The 22,456-nt window shown below is 43.9% G+C and overlaps 1 protein-coding gene across 2 annotated transcripts in view; it reads right to left on the bottom strand.

Annotated features, from left to right (window-relative positions):
• ATP10B (ATPase phospholipid transporting 10B (putative)) overlaps positions 1 to 20,742 on the bottom strand; it is a 330,102-nt gene extending 309,360 nt beyond the window's left edge. The window contains exon 1 of one of the 2 annotated variants that reach the window (XM_057729720.1): positions 20,690 to 20,742. The gene's annotated coding sequence lies outside the window, so the exon portion shown is untranslated. The remainder of the gene's footprint in view (positions 1 to 20,689) is intronic. The other variant, XM_057729733.1, reaches the window with a different exon arrangement.
• Positions 20,743 to 22,456: the final 1,714 nt, after the last annotated feature.

The following is a 22,456-nucleotide window of genomic DNA, read 5'->3' as shown; positions in this document are numbered from 1 at the left end:
ATGTTAGCCATAGAAAAGAACGAAATAATGCCACTTGCAGCAACATGGATGGACCTAGAGATTATCATACTAAGTCAAGCAAGACAAAGATAAATAAAATAATATAATATCACTCATATATAGAATCTTAAAAAAATGATACAAATGAATTAACTTACAAAACAGAAACAGACTCACAGTCCAAAAACATTTACATTGCCAAAGGGAAATGTAGGGGGAAGGGATAAATTAGGAGTTTGGGATTAACATATATACACTACTATATGTAAAACAGACAATCAACAAAGACCTATTGTATAACACAGGGAAATCTACTCAATATTCTGTAATAAGCTATATGGGGAAAGAATCTGAGAAAGAATAGATTTATGTATATGTATAACTGAATCACTTTGATATACACCTGAAACTAACACAATATTGTAAATCAACTACACTCCAATATAAAATAAAGTTTTTTTAAAAAAGAAATAAGCTGTGAGGAGGCTCCTAGATAGCTTCCTCCACAAGAGGGCAGACAGCAGTATCAAGCAGTATCAGCGGTATTTCATCTTGTGGAATTGAAAACCACAGCCACAGAAAGATAGAGAAAATGAAAAAGCAGGGGACTTTGTACCAGATGAAGTGACAGGATAAAACCCCAGAAAAACAACTAAATGAAGAGGAGATAGGCACCCTTACAGAAAAAGAATTCAGAATAATGATGGTGAAGATGATCCAGGACTTTGAAAAAAGACTGGATGCAAAGATCAAAAAGTTTACCAAAGACCTAGAAGAATTAAAGAGCAAACAAACAGAGATATGCAACACAATAACGGAAATGAAAAATACACTAGAAGGAACCAATAGCAGATTAACTGAGGCAGAAGGGCGAATAAGTGACCTGGAAGACAGAATGGTGATCATCACTGATGCAGAAAAGAATAAAGAAAAAAGAATGAAAAGAACTGAAGACAGCCTGAGACCTCTGGGACAATGTTAAACGCACCAACATTCACATTATAGGGGTCCCAGAAGGAGAAGAGAGAGAGAAAGGACCTGAGAAAATATTGGAAGAGATTATAGTTGAAAACTTCCCTAACATGGGAAAGGAAATTGCTACCCAAGTCCAGGAAGCGCAGAGTGCCCCAGGCAGGATAAATCCAAGTAGAAACACTCCAAGATGTATAGCAGTCAAGTTGACAAAAATTAAAGACAGAGAAATGTTATTAAAAGCAACAAGGGAAAAACAACAAATAACATACAAGGGAACTCCTATAAGGTTAACAGCTGATTTCTCAGCAGAAACTCTGCAAGCCAGAAGGGAGTGGCATGATATATTTCAAGTGATGAAAGGGAAGAACCTACAACCAAGAATACTCTACCAAGCAAGGATCTCATTCTGATTCGACGGAGAAATCAAAAGCTTTACAGACAAGCAACAGCTAAGAGAATTCAGCACCACCAAACCAGCCCTACAACAAATGCTAAAGGAACGTCTCTAAGCAGGAAACATAAGAGAAGAAAAGGACCTACAAAAACAAAACAATTAAGAAAATGGTAATAGAAACATACATATCAACAATTACCTTGAATGTAAATGGACTAAATGCACCAACCAGAAGACACAGACTGGCTGAATGGATACAAAAACAAGACCCATATATATGCTCTCTCCAAGAGACCCACTTCAGACCTAGGGACACATACAGACTGAAAGTGAGGGGATGGAAAAAGATATTCCATGCAAACGAAAATCAAAAGAAAGCTGGAGTAGCAGTACTCATATCAGATAAAATAGACTTAAAAATAAAAAATGTTACAAGAGACAAGAAAGGACATTACATAAAGATCAAGGGATCCATCCAAGAAGAGGAGATAACAATTATAAATATATATGCACCCAATATAGGAGCACCTCAATACAGAAGGCAAATGCTAACAACTATGAAAGAGGAAATGCAAGACATAAATAGAGACACAGGTGTAGAGAACAAACACATGGACACCAAGTGGGGAAAGCGAGGAGGGTTGGGGGGGAATGAATTGGGAGATTGGGACACCAAATTGTACACTCTAAATATATGCTGTTTATTGTCTGTTAACTGTATCTCAATAAAAGTTCTTAAAAAAAAATACAGTAGTGGAATAAATGGCAGATTAGATAATGCAGAAGGAAAGATTAGTGAATCTGGAGACAGATTAATAAAACTACCTAGAATGAAGCACAGAAAGACAAAAAATTTTTAATTAGCAGTATATCAACAAGTTTTGGTAAAACTTCAAATAATTTGGTAAAGCTTTTATATATATGCTGTCCCCAAAGGAGTGAAGGGATAGGAAAAATATTTGAAGAAATAATGGTCAAAAAAAAAAAAAAAAAAAAAAAAAAAAAGAACCTGTGAGAGCAAGTAAACAAATAGGAAGATAAAGTTTTTCTATAAGAATATTTAGTTGAAGCTCAATATTCTTCACCCTATATAAACATCTTGAAATCATAGATTCCATATTGTTCATCATAAAAATATGTTTATATGTCTTTATAGTTTTCAAAACTATACTACCAAGTTTAGTCTCACTCAGACTTCACTATCCTGTGAATTGAGAATTATTCTATTTTAGTACCAAGGTGATATGTGTTTGGGGGTGGGGGTAAGAGTATCAATTTAATAATTGGGGAGATTGTTTCAGGGGAATGGGGAAACCACAACATTGAATGCATTTGCAATTTATAAGGCTGAATCTGCTTAAGGAACATTCATGACGAAAAAAGAATGTGACTTAGAATCAAGGAAATATCATTATAAACATTTAAAAAAATGAGGAAGACACTTTCCCCAAATCCTGATGCCAACCAGTGGTAGCAGGTGACTTTAAACTTCTGGTGTCTTTTGCATTTCAGGCTTAACACCCAGGATCTGCATCATCTGGTCCTGGTACCTTTTCAAGTCTCGGAGGACAGAGGAGATACAACCCAACACTAACTGTCGTGTTGCATCCCGCAAACTCTCACATTTATACGAATATTCTCCCTCACCCCCAACTCTGCACACCCCAGCTTGTGGCTGAGAACTAAAAAGGAAGAACTTGAGCTTCAACTGACCTAGAAGGTGAGAGAAAGTGATGAACTGAAATGAATTACAAGGAAAGATAGAAGCTTCCCTTCACCAAATGTGGCCAGGGTATTTAAGTACACAACTGGCTGGAAGTAGCAGCCTGGACTAGATGCCTTTCAATGTCCCTTCCAATCTTTACACAAGATTTTGGTGACAGAGGAGTACACATGCTCACATACACTGAAACTTTACCCCAAGTGTATAAGAGTCTGATGCATGGATAGTCCTGTGAATTTGATTAAACAGTTAAGTCTTCAAAAATGTTTCTCTTCAGGAGGTCAGAGAGGGTGGTTTTGACAGGATTATACTCTCAGGGATGAAATTCACCTCAAGGGGCCATGTGACAAAAATATGGTAATATTTTTCCCACTTCATCTGTGAAGCAATAATGACCTGCTTGCTAAATACGATGCACATAGAGATCTCAGCTTAATGCCTGGCAAATAGTAAGAGTGAAGACATTTTGGTCAGTATCACGACTATTAATCTATTCTAATCGACAGATATTTAAATAAACATTATACTATGCATAAAGACCCAAGAGGAAAACAAGGAAAAGTAATGCCTGCCAAGGAGCTTGTACCCTGATAGGGAGAGACATTACTTCCAGTGGTGTTGAAATGGACTAAGTGAGCACTGGACAGAGATAGGGACAGGTAGGGCAGAGCCTGTGTGCTCAATGTAGCGCCTGAACATGAGTTCTCACAGGGTGGATCTGGATAAAAAACAAATTTCAGAACTAAGGTAAAGTAATGAAGTATAAGTTACCCAAAGATATATGGGACTTCTGTGGGATGAGGACAATGCTTTGTCATTATATTATTAGGATCCCAGGGAATATTAAATAATTATGCTCTCCCTCTCTCTTGAGACCCTGAGGATGCCAAGTGGGACGGCTTAGTGGGGGCAATCTAACCTGGCCTGCCACACTTCCCTGTGCTCTCTGTGGCCTTCAAGAACAGGGTTTGCATAATTCAGAAGGTCCATTCCCCTGCTTCTTTGAGAAATGGGTCTTTAAAAAGGCAGTACTCCAGGGGTTTCCTAGGTGGCGCAGTGGTTGAGAATCCGCCTGTCAATGCAGGGGACACGGGTTCGATCCCTGCTCCAGGAAGATCCCACCAAAAAAAAAAAGAAAAGAAAAAAAAAAAAAAAAGGCAGTACTCCAGGTAAGGGAAGGCTGTTGAGGCCATTGGCTCACTGGGGCAAGAGGACAAGATGGCTGTTGCCACAATATCCTGATGTCCTTCATATAATAGTGGTTCTGCAGATTGTGACAGAATTCAATTTGATTGATATATTTAGCTCCCTTAAACAAGACAACAAAGCCAAGACATAGAAGCAACCTAACTGTCCACTTATGGATGAATGGATAAAGGAAATGTGGTTACACATATACACATATATATGCACATACACATATACACAAAATGGAAAACTGTTTAGCCATTAAAAAGAAGGATGGATGGACCCTGAGGACATTATGCTAATTGAAGTAAGTCAGACTAGAGAAAGACAAAAGTCATATGGTCTCACCTATATGTGGAATCCAAACAAACTAAAAACCAAGCTCATAGATTCAGAGAACAGATTGCTGGCTGCCAGAGGAAGGGGTGGATGGTGGGTGAGCAAAATGGGTGAAAATGATCAAAAAAAGTACAAATTTCCAGTATAAAATGAGTCATAGGGATGTAATATACAGTGTGCTGACTACAGTTAATAATACTGTATTGTGTATTTGAGAGTTGCTATGAGAAGAAAAAAAATTGTTAACTGTATGTGTGTGATAGATGTTAACTAGACATTCTGCTGGTAATAATCTTGCAATACATACAAATATCAAATCATGTTGTACACCTGAAACTAATATATTATATGTCAATTATAGCTCAAGTTAATAAAGAACACACACACACACCCCACCACCACCACCAAGAACTTCTTCTAATAGATCTCCAGGTAGATAAACAGGTAAGAGATCTCTTCCTCATCTTTCTATGAAACTAGCACTGGAATGGGAATTAAGAGATACATGTTTCCAGCCCCAGCTCTATGCTTTTTGTACCCTTTGGTGGGACTTTAACCACCTTATAAAGCTCAATGGGAGTCGCTGCTCTCTGGTGCCCTTCTCCTTCTGAAATTCAAGGAGCCAAGACTGATGGAGAAAATGGATAGTAGGGGGTTCCCTTCTGTCTCCTTTTATTTCCTCCCCATGCTCAGGACTGTTGGATCATGGAGGCTGAATTGGCACCAGAGGCATTCACCCTGCATCTGCAGCCTCATAAAACTAGCTTTGGGAAAATGAAAGCAGCATGCACATACCTAGTGTTTGCGTTCACAAGTTGGCCTCCCTGAGCGTATCCCTGTCCATGTATTATCTACTTCACCTCAATCCTCTTGGCCCAAATCTCCCATTTTAATTTGGTTATGCAACTCAGTTTTTTTCCATTTCTTCCATTGAAAATCTCCTAAGAAGAGAGGGCTGGCCAAAAAAAAAAAAAAAAAAAAAAAAATGTAAAGAACCTGCATGTTCTGTCTCCTTTACCTATCCTTTATGCTGTTGCAACTTTCACAGAGTTGGAAGCCTCACACCGACAGTAATGAGTTATTCAGGTCATGCAGTGTTACTAGGCCTGTGTGTAATGTAAATGGAATTATTTGCCGTGGAAATACCCAATCCAATCTCTTAACAAATTGCAATCCCTGAAACTAGGTCCCTCTGGAAAGTGCTTAAATAAATGTATAACTTGTTGGAGAGATTTGCAGCAATTCGAGAGACATATTGGGTGCTTTCTAATATAAAAATAGACAGTCTCTGCTCCATTTATCAGCAAATTTAATGAACAATCATTTATCAGAACCTGTTAATTGCCTGATCGTTCACTGTTTGACAGGTTCAGCTGAATCACCAAAATACGTCTCCAAAAAATGCAAGCTATGTGCCACTTAAATATACATGTATGTATATATGTGAGCAACGTTGATATATGTCTGTATTTGTTGATTTATGAAAGAAAATTGAGCAGGCTTTTGTGTTTTGCTTCATTAGATTTAAAAAGGCAGTTTTGTTAAATTAAGTTTTTCTACGTTCAGAACTCTCCTGGACCCAAAGGCAAAGAGGTTATACAACACCACCCTACTTGCAAGGACACTTTACAAATTTAACTGGGAAGTTAAGACTTATAAACATGAACTAGATGAAAAATGCAAGGCTATAAGCAGCCACAGCTATATGCCCAGGTATAAATTATACAGCTGTTCAGGGGAAGACGTTTCTAACATGGGATGCAAGTCGCCCAATGCTCCTTTTTAAAGCACCATGAAAAAGATTCCTTCCAGGGTTTAGACCTGGGAAAGACGACCACGATCCCAGGCAGGAGTAGTCAGAGGTGTTTCATAAAGCCTGGAATGGGATTCCGTTGAGTCTGGAGCCCAAAGACAAGCTGGAGACCAGTTTAGGGGCCCAGAGGTGGGTTTCTGTGAGAACACGGTGCCTGCAAGAAAGGAAGGGTCCTGAATTCAGCATCAAGAGGCCTGGGTTCTCCTGCCAGCCTCCCTTTGTGAAGCGAGCACTGAACCTTCTTCAAATCATATTAAATTATGCCTTTTAAAGCTTTTTGAAATAAGATGAACCGACATCTTAAGGTGGGAAGGGAAAGTCGTTTGGAGGTTGTGCTCTGGAGGGAACCAAATTCCTGGATATCTCAGGAAAGGGAAATAACAAAAGACATAAGGAGACATTTCTCTCGCCACACTTTGGCCTGGGGCTCTCCCTGAAGTGCACCAACTGACCTCCTAGAGCCATCACAGATGTTGGAGATGAGACCCTTCCTGCTCCCTTAGCCCACCATCTGTGTGTGTGTGGCGGGGAGGGGGGGGGGGGGTGCGAGATGGAGAAGTCTTCACCTCCCGGAACAGCCCTTCTGTTACTATAACAATGGGGTAGGACCAGGTAGCTCACCTACTCTGTGCTCCCACTGAGGTAGGCAATTTGTAACAAGCTGTGAGATCCAGTGTATCCCTATTGTACCCCTGAGCAAACTGAAGCCCAAAGATATTTAGAAACTTTCAACAGTCATACAACTAGCAGGTGGAAGAGCAGGGATGGGATCCGAGTTTACCTGACCATCTTCGTATGTCTGTCTGCACTGGGGAGGAAGGGTGCACGCACCAAAGACCCCAGCCTGGGAACCCGTGCTCCAGCCTGGCTCCACTGCTGCTTCACTACATGATCTCAGGCAAAGCCTCTGTTTTGGGCCTCAGTGTTCGACTGAGGACAGTCAGCTAACTGCTCTCTGAATTGAATGCACAAGATGCTTTGGTACCCAGTTTTCCAAGGAGAGGATCGATAGCTTCATGGATCCTTTATGGAGGGATCTATCATCCTCCAATATATTCTTAACATATTACTAACCACTAGCTTAGCAATGTTAAGTTAAGCTATAAAGTTGTAACTGCCAGTATTTATGAATACATTTTGTGTTCAGTAATATTCTATGCATTTTGGTATTTAACTCATTTAATCCTTATAACAACTCTGAGGTAGGCTTTCCCTTATACCCCTTTTAGAGATGCGGAAGTAACAGTAGAGAGAAATTAAGTAACTTTCATAAGGACACACAGTAAGCAGCAGAAGCCAGATGGAGGCAGTCTGGCTCCAGAGCCGGTACTCTTAAACCACCACAGTTCTGCTACTTTCTAACAGACACCTGGAACAGGACTGTGCCTCCCAATGTTCAAGCTGAAGGGTCAAAGGGCTGAAAGAGTTCAGAGATCATCTGGTCCAGTGGCCTCCAAACTTTTCCATATTTGACTGGACCCTATTTTCTTATCACCTATGGTGCCGTGTGTCCTTTACAGTATGCTGGTGCATGAAACAGATGAGAGCTTCTGAGAAGAGAGGAAGAACGTGAGTGTGTGTGTGTATGAGTGTATGTGTGAGTGTGTGTGATTGTGTGTTCCTGATTGTGAGATGTAGGGGTAAGTGTGGGGGAAATGTGAGCATCTCAAAGGCTTTCTCCTTTGTCCTGCACGGTGGCTCTAAATCATCTCCTACAGCTCCAAAGACAGGATGTGAAGATCACTCATCTTGTCCTGCCCTTCTGTTTTACAGGGGGTAAAAGGAGTACAGGGAGCAGGTAGCTGGGAGTGGACCCAGGCTCCTGATCCCAGTGCCCTGTTCTCTTTCTGTTGATCTCCTTGCTGTAAGCAGGCCACTGCCCAACTCATGGCCAAAGGGCTATCACCAGTCAAGGACAAACACACCCCATATATACCTTCCAAGCCTCTCCCTGGACTGCCTAGATGTTTGAATGCTTCTAAACTTCTAGCGGGCTGGGGACAGTCACCTAAAGGCTTTCTAGGACAGGACGATTGGAAGAAAAGCTTTGGAGTGGTTTGGTAACATCAGGAATGTCAATGGTAGGAAAATGGTCAGCTCCAAGTGGATGGGGTAGGGGGTCACCTAAAAAGATCCTTATACTCAAGTCACATCACACCATTTGTCCACTTTGAGTGAGGCAGCCAGTAGAGGAGGAAGCGAACGCCTCTTCCCCCAGCAGCCACCAAAATCTGGTGGGGCTCATTCTTCTAGACAGAGCATGTCTGGGATGTCAGACCTACTTAGAAGACAACTTTGCTGTGCTCCCTGCCACCTGCCTACCCTTCTGGGTTTGCCACTCATGCCCCTTTGTTGTCTCAGCAGTTGGCAGCTGGGACCGGCTGAGTGTTCCAAGCAACAAGCTCGCAGGAGAGCTGTGGCCTCATTTAAACAGGGAGGGAAGCACCGTGGGGCAGGGTGGGAGCCAGTGGCCACAATGCTTCCCAGCAAGTCCCTGCGATGCAGAACGACTGGGTGGAGTTTCTATGCATAGGCAGTGGAGGCACACCCTCCAGGACCAGACATCCTCATCTGCCTACTCTCTCTTTTCACACTCAAGGTTCTAGTAAGTTCTAGTAAGGGCTGTAGATGATCAACTATTCATTCCAGAGAGCACCTACAGCATACCGGGCATGATGCTAGATGCTGGGGGAGAACGAAGACAAAGGCAGTCATCATGAGGCTTCCAGTATAAAGGGGGAGGCAACCTTACATCAGATAATAGAGTTTATAATTATAATTGGTAGTAAGCTTCATAAAGGAAACAGAAGGAGCTAGAACATACAGAAGTGGGTCTGACTAAGTCTAGGGGTTCGGGCAGGGAAAATGTCCCTGCAGCAGTGATATAACCGAACTGAGGTCTGCAGGGCACGTAAAATGACTAGGAAGAGAGGCAGGAAGAATATACAGATGGAGGGAACACCAAGTGCAAAAGCAGTGAGGCTACCAGATATACTTCTTTTTCTACCATGAAATATCAATGACATATTGACATACACATATATTCACACACGCATCCTATTTACTTATCACCTGCTATACCACACACTTTACATTTTCTCATTTCTTGTTTCTCAAGGTGTTAGAGAGGCAGATATAAATATGGAACAGAGTTACGTGAAATGAGAGGTTATATATGTAGCATGATGGGGACATAAAGGAGGGACATAAGAGCCTAGAAGGCTGGCAAGTCAAGGGAAGTTAATGGGAGGAAAAAAATCTCTTGTCTAACAGTACTATTTCCTACACAAAGTGAGTGAGGAATACAATGATATCTTGGGCAGGGGGTAGAGTTAACCAAAAGCTGAAAGGTAGAACACAACCTGGCACCTGTATAGGCAACTAGCAGCATTTCAGCATTACCAAGAGACACATTGTAAAGCAGAAGGGGGCAGATTAGGCAGGAAGTCCTTGTATGACATCCTTGCATGTGTTTATTTTTTCCATGAATATTTATTGAGCATCTGCTACAAACTAGACCCTAGGGCTATGATGCTGCACAAAATCAGACTTAGCCTATGGCCTTGGAATCAGGACTCACAGAAAGCAAGGACTCAATCAGGTGAGAAAGACAACCCAATAATTAGACCAATGGGAGTTGCGGAGATGACTGCGAGGAGTATCTACAAGCCAGACTGTAGACCCTGTTAAGAGTGTTGGTCTTGATTTGTGAAATAGTGAGAAGCTCTCATAGGGTTTTTGTTTTGTTTTGTTTTGGGTTTTTTTTTGGAAAAAAAAATATTTACTTTCACTAGTCACTAACCGAAATGCAGCATTCTTTGAGTTTTAATTATAGTCAACAAACCACAGTAGTATTAGCAGCACCTGTGCCTTTGTCGCAAAATCACAGATATTTTCCTATTATATTTTCAAATTACATCTCATTAAAACAGCAGTTTTAATGTTCAGATTCACATTTTGTAAAGATGACTTTGGGTGCTGTGGTAGGAAGGACACCTATTCTGACTTGGACACCCTATCTCTCTCCTAACTTGCATCTGTCTGGCAACTGAAGGGAAGCTTGGAAACCACTCTCGAGCATCATTTGGCCATGCAGAAATCCTAGCAGCTTCCACTAGCTCTTCGCGTTTGCAGCCATCTCGGGTTACTAACCACGACGCCTTGCAGACTGCCTCTGAGGCCAACTGCAATGCCTCGGCAACAATTATATTAATATCAGAGCTCGGAATGAGCTGATGGAAAGCTGTTCATCCATGTAATGAGGTTTCAGTTGCATCTTAGAAAAGTGTCAGATAATTTGCTAAGAGACAGCAGAGTTTTTACTGTTTGTCAGGAGATGGGGGAGGTGGAACTCGGGTTCCTCAGCTTCAACTGCAATGTGGGAAATGTCATCTGTATGGGAGATGCTCAAGGCAGAATAAACCAATGTGAAAGAAGCAGTGACAGTGAGAAGAGCCCAGGATAAGAGGTGGGTGGAGGGGAAGTGGACATAAACAATTATCACCTAATATTGATCAAGCATCAGCTGTACCATCTTATTTAAATACGGCAGCTCTATGGGGCAGATGTTCATCCCATTTCACATAGGGCTCAGAGGGGCAAATTCAAATCCCTATTTTTTAAACTGCAAAGTCTGATCTTAAAAGACCTTAAGGGTTTTAAAAACTGTCAGTTAGAATGAGTTATATATGTACACACAACACAAATCCAGTAGCAATGACCCTCCCTCAATCTCTATTTCCAATTGCCAGAACCCTGTTCCCTCTACAGAGTCAAATATTGACATCCTTCCAGAGGGATCATTGCATACAGAAGCCTAGGTGCATGCGTATATACATAATCCTTAAACAAACAAACAAATCCACAAATGGCAGCATTCAGGTCACACTGTTCAGCACTTTGCTTTTTTCACTTGATGCATCTTGAACATTGTTTCTTAAATGTACATAAAGAACTGCCTCATTTTTTAAAGTGGTAAAATGTATATAAAATACATTACATCATTAAGTGCATTCACAGTGTTGTGTAACCCTCACCACCACCCAGCTCCAGAGTATCCCAAACCAAAACTCCACACCCATGAATGGTACCAAGTAATATTTAATTCTCCTTTGAAACAAAGCAAGAGCTGGTCTTGGTGCCAGAGCTTTCAGTGGACACTGGTGTCAGGATAGAGTTTACATGTGGAGCTCTGCGTTCATTGTATTTAATTGTAGTTACCTTCTGTGATGAGCAATACTGATTTTCCACTTAAAGTAGTTACCTTTTAAATAAACTGAAGTTCCAGAAACATAGATCAGTGGAACAGGATAGAGAGCCCAGAGGAAAACCCACACAACTATGGTCAACTAATTTGTGACAAAGGAGGTAAGGATATACAATGGAGAAAAGACAGTCTCTTCAATAAGTGGTGCTGGGAAAACAAGACAGCTACATGTTAAAGAAAGAAATTAGAACATTCCCTAACACCATACACAAAAATGAACTCAAAATGGATTAAAGACCTAAATGTAAGACCAGACACTATAAAACTCTCAGAGGAAAACAGAAAAAAAAACATTCTTTGACATAAACCACAGCAAGATCTTTTTTGAGCCACCTCCTAGAGTAATGAAAATAAAAACAAAAATAAACAAATGGGACCTAATGAAACTGAAAAGCTTTTGCACAGCAAAGGAAACCATAAATGAGATGAAAAGACAACCCTCAGAATGGGAGAAAATATTTGCAAAAGAATCAACAGACAAGGGATTAATCTCTAAGATATACAAACAGTTCATGCAGCTCAACATAAAAAACAAAAACAAAAAAACCAAAAAACAACCCAATCCAAAATTCAACATCACTAATTATTAGAGAAATGCAAATCAGAACTATAATGAGGTACCCCCTCACACTGGTCAGAATGGCCATCATCAAAAAATCTACAAACAATAAATGCTGGAGAGGGCATGGAGAAAAGGGAACCCTCCTGCACTCTTAGTGGGAATACAAATTGGTATAGCTACTATGGAGAACAGTATGGAGGTTCCTTAAAAAACTAAAAATAGAACTACCTTATGACCCAGCAATCCCACTACTGGGCATACACCCAGAGAAAACCATAATTCAAAAAGACACATGGACCCCAATGTTCATTACAGCACTGTTTACAATAGCCAGGTCATGGAAACAACATAAATGTCCATCAACAGATGAATGGATAAAGAAGATGTGGTACATATATATAACAAAATACTACTCAGCCATAAAAAGGAACAAAATTAGGTCATTTGTAGAGATGTGGATGTACCTAGAGACTATCATACAGAGTGAAGTAAGTTAGAAAGAGAAAAATAAATATATATTAATGCATACATGTGGAATCTAGAAAAATGGTACAGATGAACTAGTTTGCAGGCAGAGATAGAGACACAGACGTAGAGAACAAACACATGGACACCAAGTGGGGAAAGGGAGGAGAGGGATGAATTGGGAAATTGAGATTGACATGTATACACTAATATGTATAAAATAGATAACTAATGAGAACCTGCTGTATAGCACAGGAAACTCTTCTTAGTGCTCTGCGGTGACCTAAATGGGAAGGAAATCCAAAAAAGGGAATATGCATATATATATATGTCTGATTCACTTCACTGTACAATAGAAACTATCACAACATTGTAAAACAACTATACTCCAATTAAATTAATTAATTAATTAATTAAATGGAAGTTCCATAGAAACAATGACGTCTGGTGAACTTTAGTGAAGGCTGCCTCCGGCTGAGCCAGAGATGAGAAAGTTGCAGTTCTAGAAGACTTAAAGCACTGAACACATCTGCCCCCTTTCTGAGCTGCCAGCTGACACTTCTCTCCATGTGCTAAGTCGGGAAAATGGCCTTCCCTTCAGCCTCATGACTTACACCCAACAGCAGCCTTTTCTAGGCTGTTCTTTCTAAGTCAAACCATACAGCAGACCCTCCTCTGTCATCCTTAGCAGAATGCCCACCAAGAACGAAGGTTCAGGCCCCTTATGGGATTTTGTGTCCCCTGAGAGAAACAGGGAACACAAACCCAATCTCCTCACAGTAAAGCAATGGGAGACAGCCCTTCCAGAAAATGCCACCCTTCGGTGGGTGGGTATCCAGCTTGAGAGCAGTCAGAAGGACCAGTGTCCCTCTCACATGGGAGGGTGCCTAACAGACCTTGGCTCAAGGCAGAGGTAGATTGGCTGTGCAGCCCACGATGGAAAGAGCTCGGGTGGGGAACCCTGAGTCCTGGTACGGAGGCCAGGGCTCGTCCCCCACCAGCTCTGTGACCTCTGGCAAGTCATTTCACCTGGCCAGTGGCAGGGTTTTTTTCAGTGCAAAATGGTGAGGGGGAGGTCTTGTGATGGTGAAATGAGGTAGTATTGACAAGTGTTTAGTACGGATCCTGGCACACCGTTAGTGCTCAATAAATGGACATCTTATCATCCTGGACGCTTCCTGAAAGGGAATTCAAGAAAGGAGGAGACATGGGGAAGTGGGGCCCAGGGACACTCACATGCTCACTGCCCAATCAGGCTTCCACCTGTGGCAGAAAGAGATGGAGTGTGTGACAGGCCTCCCAGCGTAGCCGTGGCAAGAGAAATGGCATTATTAGATGGGATGGAAATGATGAGCTCCACTCCAAATTAGAGTCCAGACTAACTCAAGAAGTAGCTGAGCAGTGAAATACTCTGAGAAGCTGATAGAGGAAAATGTGCGCCCAAATGTCATAATTCCAATGACCCGACACTTAACCCTCTCTTCTGTTTCTTCTTAAGCAAAACAAACAAGCATCTGAAAAATCTGCAATAAACACGTGCTTTTTTTTTTAGACGCTAACACAATGATCCAGGGAATATACACTTGATCCTCTCTCTCTCATGTGCCCAGAACTGCTCTGGGGATCGGGGAACAGGGACATATAGGCTGGAGACCCTTGCGCTCAAGGGCGTACATCCTACTGGGTCCCCTCCCAGCCCCTGACTCTGTGGCCCATTCAACTCGCCCACGTATAACCCCTGCTTCTCTCCGAGTGTCCTGGAAAGGCCGTGGTATCTGGCGGTCCTTCTGCCATGAAGACGAAGGGAAAATGGATGGCTGTATTCTCAGAGGTAAGCACAAGCCCTTGTTCGGAAGCTCTCTCAATTGTTAGGCAAGGAAAAAGATGTACACGTATCGACGAGGCATCTTTCTGTGACAAGGAGGGCAGACAAAGCAGCAGGGGTGATGAGCAATGGCCAGGCTTGGGCTGGAGCCACGCGGGTCATCGACCAGGAAGCTGGCAGATGAGGAGCCAAGCATTGAGACGGGGCCTGGAAAACGTCCTTAGCGTGAGCTGCAAAAGCAGACTGCACGTAAGGGCAAGACTTGTGCGTGATCTCATGGTAGAAGAGGAAGAATTTCACAGTGAACCATCAGTCCGTGCGTTACCCTGGTCAGGGGGACAGATGTTTACTTTGAACGAACCGGTTCAAATCCCACCTCCACCACCTACTTAAGAGATGCTTAACCTTAACCACCCTGAGTGTCCTCATCTGTGAAGGGATGATCGCAGTACTTACCTCAGTAGGTTGGTGGGTGAATTAAGGAAAACGGCACACATAGAGGGGTCAGTATAGCGCCTGGGACACTGTTACAAATCTTATTCCTAGCTGTGTAGAGCTGAACGAGATGAAAGCAGGGTTACGCTACTGCAGAAAATAAGTAATTTGTGCAAGATCACACACGTAGTAAAAGGGCATGGTGTTCAAGATTTAACTCGATTTCCCCGACTCCTTTCTGCATTTACTCCTCCGACAGCCCAGCTGCATAAGCACCGCTTTCAAGGGACGGCACTTTCTTGACAGGCAGCCACCACGCAGCCCACCACTTTGTCTGCTTTTGTAAGTAACACGATTCACAGGCCAGTTCTCAGGCTACGATGCCAATTACTGAGTTACCTCACAGCACTGAAAATACGCTTTATAATCTGATCAAGTTCGGCTTGCTCTTAAAGCAGGCTGAGACGTGAACAAAGAAGGAAAGGAAAGCTGGAACAGCTCAGAAGGGTTACTGTTCAAAAGGGTAAGAAATGGGCTGAGGGTGCCTTGGAGAGACAGAAACTCCGCCCTCATCCTTCCTACTGTGATATTCCGGCAACGACAGGGTCATGGGGAGAAAGCCAAGTTGAGTAGTTAAGGAGCTCAGCCGCATCTGGAGAAGATGCGGCAAAAGGAAAACAGGCTCACGGCAGAGGGTGGGAGGGACCAGGGAAACCAGGTGAGGCGGGTTTGTCTACATCCCCCATGCGGCTGGCCCAGAAGGACCGGTTTTTCCATGGCTAATTGGGAATGTGTTATCACAACATCTCAGGGTGACTCAGGCAGGAGGAGTTTGGGGTTGGTGAGCACAGAGGTCAAGAACACGTGTTCAACCACAAAGTTTGGGTGTATGTCCCTGTGGCACCACTCAGGTGGGTGCCCTTGACCTAGTCTGTTAGTTCCCCTAAATGTCAACTTCCTCTTCTCTAAAATAGGCAGGATAATACTGGAACATACTTGAGTACTGTTGTGTTACGATATCATGAACTAATTAAAAGGAAGCTGTTAATTGTTAATTACTGTCATGATTTGGGAGGCATCTCAGAGCCATGCACACTCAATGCTGGCAGAAGAAGGATAGGGGCTTCCCGGGGATCCTGGTGCTCTCACATTGCATGCTGGCATCCTGCAGAAGCAAGTCCCTGCCCAGGGAGAATGGACCTGTACAATAACTCTGGTATCCAACTGGGTACCACGACCGACAGATCACAAGTGCTGGCATCTGTCTTTTACCAGCCCAGGACAGAGCCCCGGACAGTTTCCACCGGTCATTTATGCCAGCATAGATGCTGACTCAAGAGACTGTGTATTAACAGATTTCAGACAGCCAGCACGGAATGATGTAATCACAGAGCTGAAAGAAGGCCCCTCACTGCTCAGGTCAGCACTCTGTCATGGGGAAGAAGAGTGCCATCGATTGCTTTTAATGAGCAAACTTATCACCCCAGGGCCAGTGTGGTTGCCTGCCCACAGACAATCCTGAATAGAGGAGAGAGTTCTGGCTGGTTTGATAACAACCTAGAGGCATAGCTTAAGACATTTCAATGAGACCTTTCACTCACCAGCCTCAAAATGACATAAGTAGGTACATGCATAGAGAGAACATAAGTTGGGTCTTGGAGTATAAACTCCTGTCAAACTGAGTTCCCAGAGAAATGTGCGTTTTCTTTAGAGTTTATTGAGGAAATAATGACATAGTAGACGAAGGCTTGGGACGAACACAGTCGGAAGTTTGAATCCTGATTCTAGCCCTATGACCTGACTCTTCATCAATTTCTACACTTGCAGGATGGGAGTGAGAGGACCTCGCTCACACGAGAGTTGAGGGAAAAGCAGCAGTGGCAGCAAACATTTGAGAGGATGTTACCCGCCAAGCACCATTTCAGCAGGTTACACGTATGCATTTAGACAATGCTCACAACACCACTAGGGGAAAAGCTCAGCAATATCCCCATTTATAGATGGGGAATCTGAAACAGAGTGGTTGAGAAACTTACCCAAGGTCACACAGCTAGCAACTGACAGAGCCAGGCATCCTAAACCACAAGCCCATGGCTTCACCACTGGGAGTGACTGCCTGTTGCACATGTGTTAATGTGAGGACAATCCTTCCGTCAGTTCCAAGCAGGAAGAAGTAGTTAGTAAAGGTTGACTATCATGATTACATCATTAACCCCTAGCATAGCATGTAGTAGCTGCTAATTCTCCTCAAGATTTAAAGAATTTAAAACATTTTGGGTATTCAGCCTGGTATCAAACGTATGCTCCAGGTTAGGGCTGATGATTTCATCTTCCCTTTTGGCAAGATGTACCATTTTGCTTTCTTTTTGAAAATATGTGTCATTTTCTTCAAAGGCCATTTCGAGAAAAGGATTATCTGTAGAACATTTTTCTAGAGCTTGGTAAACAAGATATATGGGAAATGGTGAAATAAACCTGCATCATTTCAATGAACCATCACTGGCATGATCTCATTGGATGACGTCCTGTGAGGACGGCAGTCCCAGGGATGTTGAATTGTGTATAAAGATTCCAGCGTCATGTGGCCAAATGAATAGCAAGGAACCTGGTACATAAGTGCACGAGCTCTTAAGTCAATCAGCACATGTTCAAACCTGGGTTCCATTACTCCCTGCCTGATGACCTCCTACCCTCCAAGTCTCACATTCCCCGTTTCCAAAAACAAGAATAGTCAGCACGACCATGAAATGAGATTACCCAAGGAATCCTTTCAACATGTACTAAGTTCTCAGTAAAAGTCCACTGCCAATATTGCTATTATCCCCACCATGGCCCAAGGAGTCAGGAGAGGTTTACTGAGAAGCCTAGCCAGGATTCTGGGCACTTAATGGCATTCTCTTTCCATGATACGACTTCGCTTACACATCTCTTCCTCCTCAGAAAATCCTCAGGACTCTGGCTTCGCTCCTAATTCAAAAAAAAATTTTTTTTTCCAAAAAAGGCATATTTTAAAATCTGGACATCAAGAAGAGCACAAGGGAGTAGAACAAAATAAGGAGTACCTTTAAAAAAGAATCAGAGAACAACCTGAGGATCAGATATAAAATCAGAAGTCCCTTAAATCAAATAGGGCCAGGGCTGATGCCAGAAAGGCTTACCACACATTACAGTGAAGAACACATAAGAGCAAGAAGGGACCCATAAAAACCACCAGCGTGTGAAATACTGCCAAGTGCTGCGTGACTGCCAAGTGCTGCGTGCCTACCAAGGAGGAAGCGTCACTAGGCTGGATTCTAATGCTGCTTGCTGCAAAGCAAATCGTCTGGGCGTTAATTAAAGTGTGTAAGTCAATTCCTGAGGTAGCTGCCCGGGAGAAGGAAGCCTGCAGAGAAGTCTCTTCCTCTGATAGATTTCTTTCGGAATTGTGAATTTTCTGCAAGTGAAATCCTCCAAAACAAACACACCTCCCTGTGTATTCTCTGCTCCTCATTGCTTGCAGGGCTGGGTGCCTGTAAAGCAAGAGCTATATCGCACTGGTTTCTCCATCACTGCCACCCTGAATACTCTGCAACCTCACAGGCTATCGAGGGCAGCTATTTTCATGCCATTTTAAGGAGGGGAAACATGAGAAGTGGAGGCACTAAGGGATGTGCCCACAGTTGCAGAGAGTGGTACAGTCCACAGAACATTTGGGACCCCATGTTCTTAAGCATGGGCCTCTTCCCATCTGACAAATGAATGACACCCAAAATAGCGAAAGGTATGCAAGCAAAGGCTGGTGGGAATTTGAACGGGAGGCTTGGTGAGGCAGAGCTGGAAGCGTGCACTCTCAGCTTGCTGAAATTGCATTGGAATGCCAAGCACTCCAGGCATGGCCAAGGTCAATAGCCTGTGTCCAGAAGAGCGTGCTGGGCTGAGTCACAGGCAGTGCTGCTTATCAAGACTGGCCAGCAGAGCCAGCCTTACCGTAACTTGCTGTTTCTCAGGGAATGAAATCCCCTTGATGCCCTGTAGCCTTTTTCCCTATGTTACTCCAAGAATGCAATCACTTGCCCCTTAAAACCCAGATGCTCTTTACTTCAGTTTCTAGATTAAGACGTTTGCCTTCCCAAGGGAGACTCAGTAGAGGTGTTGGATAAGGAGGCAGTGATACCTCCTGAGCCTTTCTATTATTTACTGTCTCAATAAGCATTAACCCAGCCCCTGTTACTGAGAAATATAAGCCCTGGGGACCTAGTAGTGAGCAGGCAGAAGATATGGGAGGTCCCTACCCTCATGGAGTTCTGTTGGGGAGACAGACAATAAACAAGAGGACAGACTTTCAGAGTGTCATCCGTATAAGGAGTGTACATGGGGATGGCAGTGGCATGTCTACTGGCTATGCCGGGGTCTTGGAAGCCCTCTTGAATAGGCAACATCTGTGCTGCAGCCTTATTGAAGGGAGAGAGCCAAATACAGGAAGAGCCCAGGAGAACGTGTTCTAAGCAGAGGGAAGACCACAGGTCTGAAGGAGGAAAAGAACCGCGGGCTCCTCACCATCGCTGAGAGACCCCGTATTAGGTGAGGCTGGGGAGTAGGCAAGGGTTGGAGTCATGAGAGGCCTGGTAAACTGTTTTGGTGGTGGTGGGTTTAATTCTAAGTGGCCACAGGGCACTGGCCCAGTGTCCGGCTTTCAAACGCATTCCTTTCCCCTGGTGTTTTAAAGACCAGCTCCATTGCTCTGCTACAGCCTCTGAATTCCTAACGGAACAGACCATGGGGATTCCATATCGCTGACAGTGGGCTCTTAACAGTCTCCAAATCCACAAGAAGGGGCTACTGAGGCCTGAGAAGTAGAGACCCAGGTCTAAATTAGTTCCTGAACGTGGCAACGGGAGATGGAGGCTATTGGCTTTGTTCTGCCTGGAGAAAGCCTCTTTGCAAAGCACATTTTGAATCTCAAAGACCCTTGGCTACATATGACCTCACTGGTACAAGTCAAGAGCCTGCACTTAGATCGGCAAACCCTAGTTCGGCTCAGGTAACCTACCTGACCCGCGGCCTCATTACTAATTGTTGATAATACCAACACCTGCCGCACAGGCTGCAACAAGATGAGAAGTGCTTCACCATCATGCTTTGCAAATCATAAGCTCTCAGGAAGCTCTTACCCTTACTATTTTTATTCATATCCATCAAAAACCCAACTCTGTGTCACTCTCGCTCTTCCTCGCACAATGTACTTCTTTCAAAATCCAGCACAACGGTTTCATGAGCTTTTGGAAAGAGGACCTGAAACAGTACAGGTAATGACCAATCCCTGTAATCTTATGGACTCTCCGAACAGGTAATTCATTCCAAGCTATTGACAGCAAAAGCAGAGGCTGCCTGTTCATCAGCGCATGGAAAAAGCTGAGACCATGTTGAGTGACCACTGTCACCATCTGCAGCCACCCTCGTGACCCAGTCGGCTGCACGCACAGGGCATTCCAGTGTGTGCAAAGAGCTCCCCAAATAGAGCAATGAGGTTCCACGGAAGCCCGGAACTGCCGGTGGTTGGCAGTAGACATGGCTGCAGCACCCGGAGTACAGAGGATGAGGCATGGAGCAGCCTCCAAGGTTCCCTTTAAGCAGCATCCCTGCCCCAGGCCAGCAAGCAGTGGGGAGAGCTGAGAAGACAAGCTCACCCCTCCCCCACAGTCTTAGCATCAAGCAGGGTCCTTACCTCCTCTCTCCTCGGTGCAGCTTCCAGGGCTATGACGGCGGCAGGGGCGGGGGTGGGGGGGGCAGTCGGCACACCTTGGGCACTCCTTGGGTTTTCCTTCTGGTGGGGAACTGGGGGGGGTGTGGTGGTGGGAGACCGGGCTGCAGACCGCCTCCAGTTACCCCATCAAAGGGGCGTGACAGCCACACGAGAACTTCCTTCTCATCCCTGGCTGCAGCCGGCAGCCCCAACCCCTTTTGAAGCTCAGCCTTCAGTGTCACACACCTGAACACAATTCCTCCACCCCATTTCCTCCTCTCCCCGCCCTGCTGCAGGAACCTGCTTAGCCCCGCCCTCCCCACGGCTTGCGGCTCCTCTTCCAAGCCAGGCATCTTCACCCTCCTCTCCAAGTCTCCCTGGCAGGGCTGGCCTAACCAACCGGCTAGGTGCTCAGAGCTAAGCCTAGAGTGGCTGCCTGTGCTGTTAGCTAGGGACTGGTCGATTTGGTATCTACCAGCCTGGTTCCCGCCCCTCCAATTTATTTTGGGAGATAGCCCCTGGGTTAATCAGAACCAGAACTTAGGACTTTGGTCTAGTTGAGGGAAAATGGGAAGTATTCATTTTCTGGTGGTTAATTTTTTAAAACTGTAGGAATTTTGAAAGTCAAGGGTCAGGAGATGGGGGCTCTGTCCAGCTGCTTCGATCCAGGCCGAGGAGCTACATCTCTCTGCCCGAGACTTAGCTCTATCACATCTTTACTTCCAGGGTCCAGCTTTTCCCAGGACTGGTGCAACGGCTACCTTTATTCTCAGTAGAAAGGTGTGGGAGAGAACTTGAAATCCAAGTTGAAAGTTGTCCACCAGGCCAGAAGGAGATTCTATTTCTTTCTCTGTGAAGTACTGGGGAGATGAGCAAGGAAAGTTTAACAACGCACCCCATGCCTGTTATTAAAAAGCACTTTGTCATCCCAGCTGATTGCTGTTCCACTAAATCCACAGGTGGTCTTAACATAAGGCGTTAAATGATCCTTGAAAAAAAAGGCATCATTACTCAGGTCCCAAATCTAAGCTTTTGGGATTTTATTTCCCTACCCTGACACATATGCTGTCTCTGAGATGAGAGGTTTGCAGACTTTAGAACTCACAGGGATTATCCAGGTATTAATGCAGATTTCTCCATGAAACTCTCAGATTCCAGAAAGACTCAGGAATCCATATTTAAAAAACTTTCCCTAGGTGATTCTGAGTGGGTGGTCTGGCTCCTGGACTTTAAGGAATACAACGTTAGAATAGGCCTAAGCTCTCCTATCCCTGACTGGCATGTCTTGGCGGCTTTCAAATTCAGCTGAGGACCAGCTGTTCTCCATTGTTTCCAATTCACTCTTTTACCCCTGCCCCCAGGAATTTCCCAGCTGACTCCAATATCTTCCTCCTCCCTTTAAAAATGAGCTTTGTCAGAGGAGTGTTAGCCTCACTGATATTGCAGCTGTAAAAGGCCTTAGAAATGACACCATTGAAGCTTTTATCACACCAGCAAACACCAAAGACATTAAGCCCTAGTTCTGCCCTTTCTCCCACAGGAGGCCCAGACCTCACACTACAGCCACCGTCTGGAGGCAAATCCCCCTACACCAGCCTCTCCCCAGGTGCACTGTCTCTCATAGTACCCCCATGTACTATGTGGGCCCCACAGTCAGTTCCTCTCCCTGCCCCATGGCTGACCCAATCTGTATTCAGGTTCAAGTTTAGTTTTAGAATGAGATTCTCACATCCAACCTGCTCCCCTAAA

Source organism: Hippopotamus amphibius, chromosome 1 (assembly GCF_030028045.1).
Source record: "Hippopotamus amphibius kiboko isolate mHipAmp2 chromosome 1, mHipAmp2.hap2, whole genome shotgun sequence".
Lineage (NCBI taxonomy): Eukaryota > Metazoa > Chordata > Mammalia > Artiodactyla > Hippopotamidae > Hippopotamus > Hippopotamus amphibius.
The sequence above is the reverse complement of the archived record's forward strand: the minus strand, read 5'-3'. Positions and strand labels throughout refer to the sequence as shown.